The sequence below is a fragment of the Limulus polyphemus genome, unplaced genomic scaffold (assembly GCF_000517525.1).
Source record: "Limulus polyphemus unplaced genomic scaffold, Limulus_polyphemus-2.1.2 Scaffold1397, whole genome shotgun sequence".
NCBI classification, from domain to species: Eukaryota; Metazoa; Arthropoda; class Merostomata; order Xiphosura; family Limulidae; genus Limulus; species Limulus polyphemus.
This window is the reverse complement of record NW_013667007.1, coordinates 283496-289590: the sequence shown is the minus strand read 5'-3', so window position 1 is coordinate 289590 and position 6095 is coordinate 283496.

The following is a 6095-nucleotide window of genomic DNA, read 5'->3' as shown; positions in this document are numbered from 1 at the left end:
CATGAAATTGCGTGAATTCCTTTATTTCAATTTGTTTCAGAGGGGAAGTATATATATATATATATATATAGTGCATAATGCTTTTCCCCCCGATATTTAGTTTCCACCATGTGCAGATGATTATGGCGGGGTAGATTTGAAATATATATATATATATATGCTATAAGTGTAGCTACCAATTTGGCCGCCAATTTTTATTTCATTCCTTTAATTCGCACGCTGAATAATTTTTTGGCTGCACCTTTTTTTACACCTAAGATGTTTTTGATTAAATATTTGGTACACTGAAACACGCTTTGACAAAAAAGAGGCAATTATTTAAAGCTTTGGATACAACTATGATAACCAACAGTGTAACGAACATTTAGATATACGTTTGATTTGTTTTGGTATATTATTTTAAAACAAGTGGACTGTGTTGCTGTTTGTTTATTGTTGAAATTTATCGCCAACAAGTCACAGACACCTACTGTAAAGAATGCGGCCTACAAAACCTGACAGTAGCAATACGGCTTCTGTTTCTAATTACAAAGTGTCAACAGAAGCCATTACATGCGACTATTTCAAGCCAAAAAAAAATGCTAATGCTTCATCAGAAGAATGTAGACAACGTAGAAAACGTTAAATACTATATGCAGTTGCGCTATAACTATATATAAACATAATTTTTTATATCACATCGAACTCCCTGCGTGTGTGCTTGTATATTTTTTGTGTGTTTGTTTGACGTTAAGCACAAAGCGACATAATGGGTTATATGTGCTGTGCCCACTACGGGTATCGAAACCCGGTTTCTAGCGTTGTAAGTCCGCAGACATACTGTTGTGCCACTGGGTGGGCGTGCTTGTATATAGCCAGTAGAATGTGTCGAAATTCGACAAAATATATAGAATTGTGGTATTTCACTCAATTCGCATTCTTATCTAATCACACAAAATAGATATGCCTTATCTAAAAATTTGTTGTTGTTGTTTTTTATAAACTGAGAACCATCCGCGGAAATGTTGATACTGTGAGTACTCACCCCACCTTCAAATATTTTAATACGCAATGGACGTACAGACATCGGATTTTTCAAATTACAGTATTCTGTTAGTAAAACGTGACAAAATTTATAAAGTTGTGGTATTCCAAGCCACAGTATATTGAATTCATATTACAAGAGTTGTTTAGAAAACTTCCTCGTAAACATATCTGCAGCATTTTTCCCCTTCAGGGACATAAGTTTTTAACCGATCGAAGAACTGTATCCAGGATAGAACTGCACAGAGCTGACCTTCAAACATACGTTTCCCAAAATTATATTATTGTATATATATATATAATGTAAAATTCAATAACAACCACTGGCAGATCCAGAGAGGGCGAAGTGGTTGACACTCCCCCCAACACTTTGGCATAAAAATAATTATTTTAGAAGCGAATACGATTCGTGCTTCAAAGGATCATTTTAAATTGAAGTAATAGTACAGTGATATATTAACATCACCCCCCCTCCCCCGAGAAAACACAAAGTTCGTTTCTTGCTTGTTTTTTCTGGAAAAATTATCATTATATATACACATAATGTTAGAGGAGGTAAAATTTTAAAAACTGTTATACCTCATGTATTAATAACGATTTTTAGTTAATGAGTTATGATACACTTGTATCGTTCAGAAGTTGTTTACGAGAGAAAGTTTCTTAAAAAAACCAAAACACTACGAGCTCGTCACTTCCATGTAAGGAAGCACGGGAACTATTCGTGATTATGGTAAGTTACCTGTTTCAGTTCCTGGAAAAAATTAACATCAGCGACTTTTATGGGTTAATCGTGAAATGTGCAAGAGAGTAGTCCGTTTGTTTCTCCGTAATGAATTCATGAAGGTCTTATTTCTCAATAGGAGTGTTGCTTATCTCTGAAACCATTCAGAAAATAACAAATCCCATGAGAAGAGATATCTTAAATCTCCATACAGGTAGTTATCGTGACGAAATAATGATGAGTCATACCGCTTTCATTAATGAGTGTTTAGAACTTAAGAACAACACAATTGCACGGGTCGTTACTGTTCAATATGTAAATATATATAACAAACCTTCATATTTTAAAAGGTCAGCAAAACAATTAATAAATTGGTTTGGTTTAAATTTCGCGCAAAGTTACACGAGGGTTATCTGCGCTAGCCATCCCTAATTTAGCAGTGAAAGACTAGAGGGAAGGCAGCTAGTCATCACCACCCACTTTTGGGCTACTCTTTTACCAACGAATAGCGGGATTGACGGTGACATTATAACGCCCCCACTGCTGAAAAGGCGAGCATGTTTGGTGTGACAGGGAGTCGAACCCCAATTAATAAATAAATATATATATATTCATCATTATTACAAAAAGCAAGAATCGTGCATTCAATCGTCTTACTGGCATTTTAAAATATGCAAATCTGTTATAACCACAGTGATAAAGAAGGAGTTTGATTGTTATAAAACATAACTTTCGTATTACTATGAAATGGATAATACATCAAAGCTAGCAAATAACCATGAAAATTCACGAAAGAAAGACAAACAAAAACAAATAAAATACTTTGCATGCCTTGTTTTAAACTACCACTGATTTGTCCTTCAAAACCCTCTGAGACCCAGTTTGAAAGCCCTAGACACATATTCTGAACAATCCTTTAAAAATGAGTAAACATAATGGCATAGGTACTCTTGAGAATTGCTGTATACATATGCACAATGTCACCGGTGGCCGGCGGTGGGTCAGTATTATGTTTACGGACTTATAACAATAAATCCTGGGTTCGATTCTACTGGCGTAAATCCAAACGACCGCAACTGCGGTGACACAACGGATAGCCCAATGGAATAACAAAAACTAACAAAACATTCCGAAACAGGAATTAGCTAGGTTTATGGGTCAAGTCCGATTTCAAATACCACATCTGCCCCAAATGCAATTAGAAGTTTATTATTAAAAAAAAAACAATCCACGAGTCCATGGGTTTATTGAATTGGAAGACTTGTGTGTGTTGATTGACACTGGTTCTACAGCTACTATTGTTTCACCTGACTTGGTAATGAAAAATGGGAAATTGCCTCCAGAGGTGAAGAATAAAGCCGGATTGATGTGGACATAAAGTCATAGCAAGAGGAAAATTGAGAGTTACCTTTATTATAGTGAGGTTCTATACTATTCATGATATGTGGGTAATTGACGTCAAGGAAGAGTGCATATTGGGAACTGACTTCATGCAGAGACATGAGTGTGAGGTTAGGATAGCTTCAAATAGCTTCACAGTCTATGATCAGGAAATCCCTGTGCACTACATAACAATTACTTCATCAGAGTTTGGACTTGACAAAAGGAAGGCAGTTACTGTGTCACCAAGAAGCGAAATACTCATACTAGAAATCATTAGGAATATGAGAACCCAACACTCTTAAAGTGTACTGAGAGATTGATGGTTGGAAGAACTCTCGTGGATCTGAAGATTAAATATATCATCGTTGCGGTCATGAACTAATGAATAATAAAATTCTAGTCAAGCCTGGATAGAACATTGCAAGATATGAAGCTGTACAGGTAGTACTTCCACATTAAAGAACATCAGAAGTAGTCAACGTTCAAGCAAGATTAAGAAACCTGATGTCAAATCCTCACATCCTCACTTACAATAGCTGTGCAAACGGAGCTGTGGCAGTCTTACAGATGATCACTGCCATATATTACATGACTTGTTCACAATATGTCAACATATCTTTTCTAGAGGACCTCATGCCTTAGTCCAAACTAATAAAATAGCTTATAAGTTTGATACTAGCGATGCAGTTCCAATGTACCAGTTAGCCAGACGACTCCCGTTTGCAAAACAGGCTGAGGCTTTCAATGAGATAGGAGCCATGAAGGTTTAATGAGTGAGAAAACAGAGAACTAGTCCGTGGGCATCACCTATTGTACTTATAGAGAAGAAGGGTGGATCCACTAGGTTCTGCATGAGCTACTGGAAGGTTAATGAAGTTACAAAAAGGATGCCTACCCACAGCCAATTCAACATACAAGGTCTACACGTTACTGCACAACACTTCTAACTCACAAAATTCTAAAGTGCTTTAAACAATTAGAAAGTTAAACATTGATTAATTTTTTTGAAGATCACATGAAACTAGGCGAGAGCAGATTTTCGAGCTGCATTGATATCATTATTGTAAGCATGACTGTACTTGTTTATGTAGTACCGGAGGGTCAAAGTGCGTATGCCACAACCTTTAACAAAGTTAAATTCAAAATTGAATTAAACAATTTTATCACTGATCAATCTATTTCAGTGAATTCATACACACACCAATAGAGGGACTTCGCTTCGCCTCCGGTACAGAAGTAGACTGATTTAGTAATTACTGGCTAAATAAGCACAGGAGTGATAAGATAACTTATCAACGGAAGTAACCAAACAAGATAAATTTTGTTCATGCAAGGAATCAACAACTGGAGAGTTGTGATAGATATATCATGTGATTTTTTTTAAACGTATTTACGATATCAGGCTATTGGTGAAGAAATTAATTAAATCTTCTGGAAGAGATGTTCGACCCTTTAAATAGCGCGTTCTAAATACAAAGTTAGTCGGAATACAATTAAACAGGGAAGGTGCAGATGAAGATAAAGTAATAAAACTATCACAACAGCGTTGCATTATTCCATTAGAATGTGGCCCGATTTGGCCAGGTGGTCGCTTCGATTCCCCTTCCCATAACCATGCTCGTCCTTTCAGCCGTGGAGGCTTTATAATGTGACGGTCAATCCCACTTTTAGTTGGTAAAAAAGTAGCCCAAGAGTTGGCGGTGGGTGGTGATAACTAGCTGACTTCCCTCTAGTCTTACACTGCTAAATTAGGGAAGGCTAGCACAGATAACCCTCGGGTAGCTTTGCGCGAAATTCAAACCCATTAAAAATTTTATCAGATTTTGCCGGACATTTGCCGAATTTTTTCGTCATTTTCATCCAACAAGAAATTATTTAGTCATCTTCCCAGATTTACCAAAAAAAGACAGATGAGAATTTTGCCAACAGAATTCACAGAAAAATGGCTTTGTGCTTTCAAATGTAATACTGGGTACGGGGGAGGGTCTTCACTACGTCCCTGTTCTACACCCTTACTTCGTGAAATGGGCCCGGCATGGCCAGGTAGTTAGGGCACTCGACTCGCAATCTATGGGTCGCGGGTTCGAATCCCCGTCACACCAAACATGCTCGCCCTTTCAGCCGTGGAGGCGTTATAATGTGACGGTCAATCCCACTTTTAGTTGGTAAAAGAGTAGCCCAAGAGTTGGCGATGGGTGGTGATGACTAGCTGCCTTCCCTCTAGTCTTACACTGCTAAATTAGGGATGGCTAGCGCAGATAGCCCTCGTGTAGCTTTGCGCGAAATCCAGAACAAACAAACAAACTTCGTGAAACACGTTACATCAAACATGCTGATTCATATTCTTTCTTTTGCTTCTCATGTGAAATTGCTTGTGAATCGTATATTCTCACAGTGGAATGAGGAAGGGCCAATAGTGCCCGGATGTGACATGGTGGTGATCAGCAGTGTGCATGCACGTGTATTATCCGTGCCGAAAATGTGACAATTATGCAACAATGCTTTCTTGACAGACTTAGCGGCAGCACTCGGCGTGGCCTCCCCTAAAACTATAGTTTTTTATACAACTCCAGAGATATCACGTGGTCGTCCATCTTTCTTTCTGTGAAATATATTGTTTTAATATTTTGAAATAATAGGAAGCCAAAAGATACGCTGGCTCTTAAAAAATTATTGAAATAAATTAGTATCAGCTTTGCAGTATATTTTCTCTCACTCTAATGTGGTATGTTACGTCTCTGCTCGTTTGATAATTTCCGGTAGAAATTCTTCCCGAGAAACTTCAGTGATACAAGTCCTTTCTTAAATAAAACTAATTCTTTCTCAATACAATTTTGCAATACACTTAATTTTCACAGTCACTTAAACACACGATATAATTCTCAACGAACAATTCACGCATTTTACTTACTACCGTGCTTGACTCAATTTTCCGTCAATATCTTCAATCTCTCTGTCCGCTATTCAA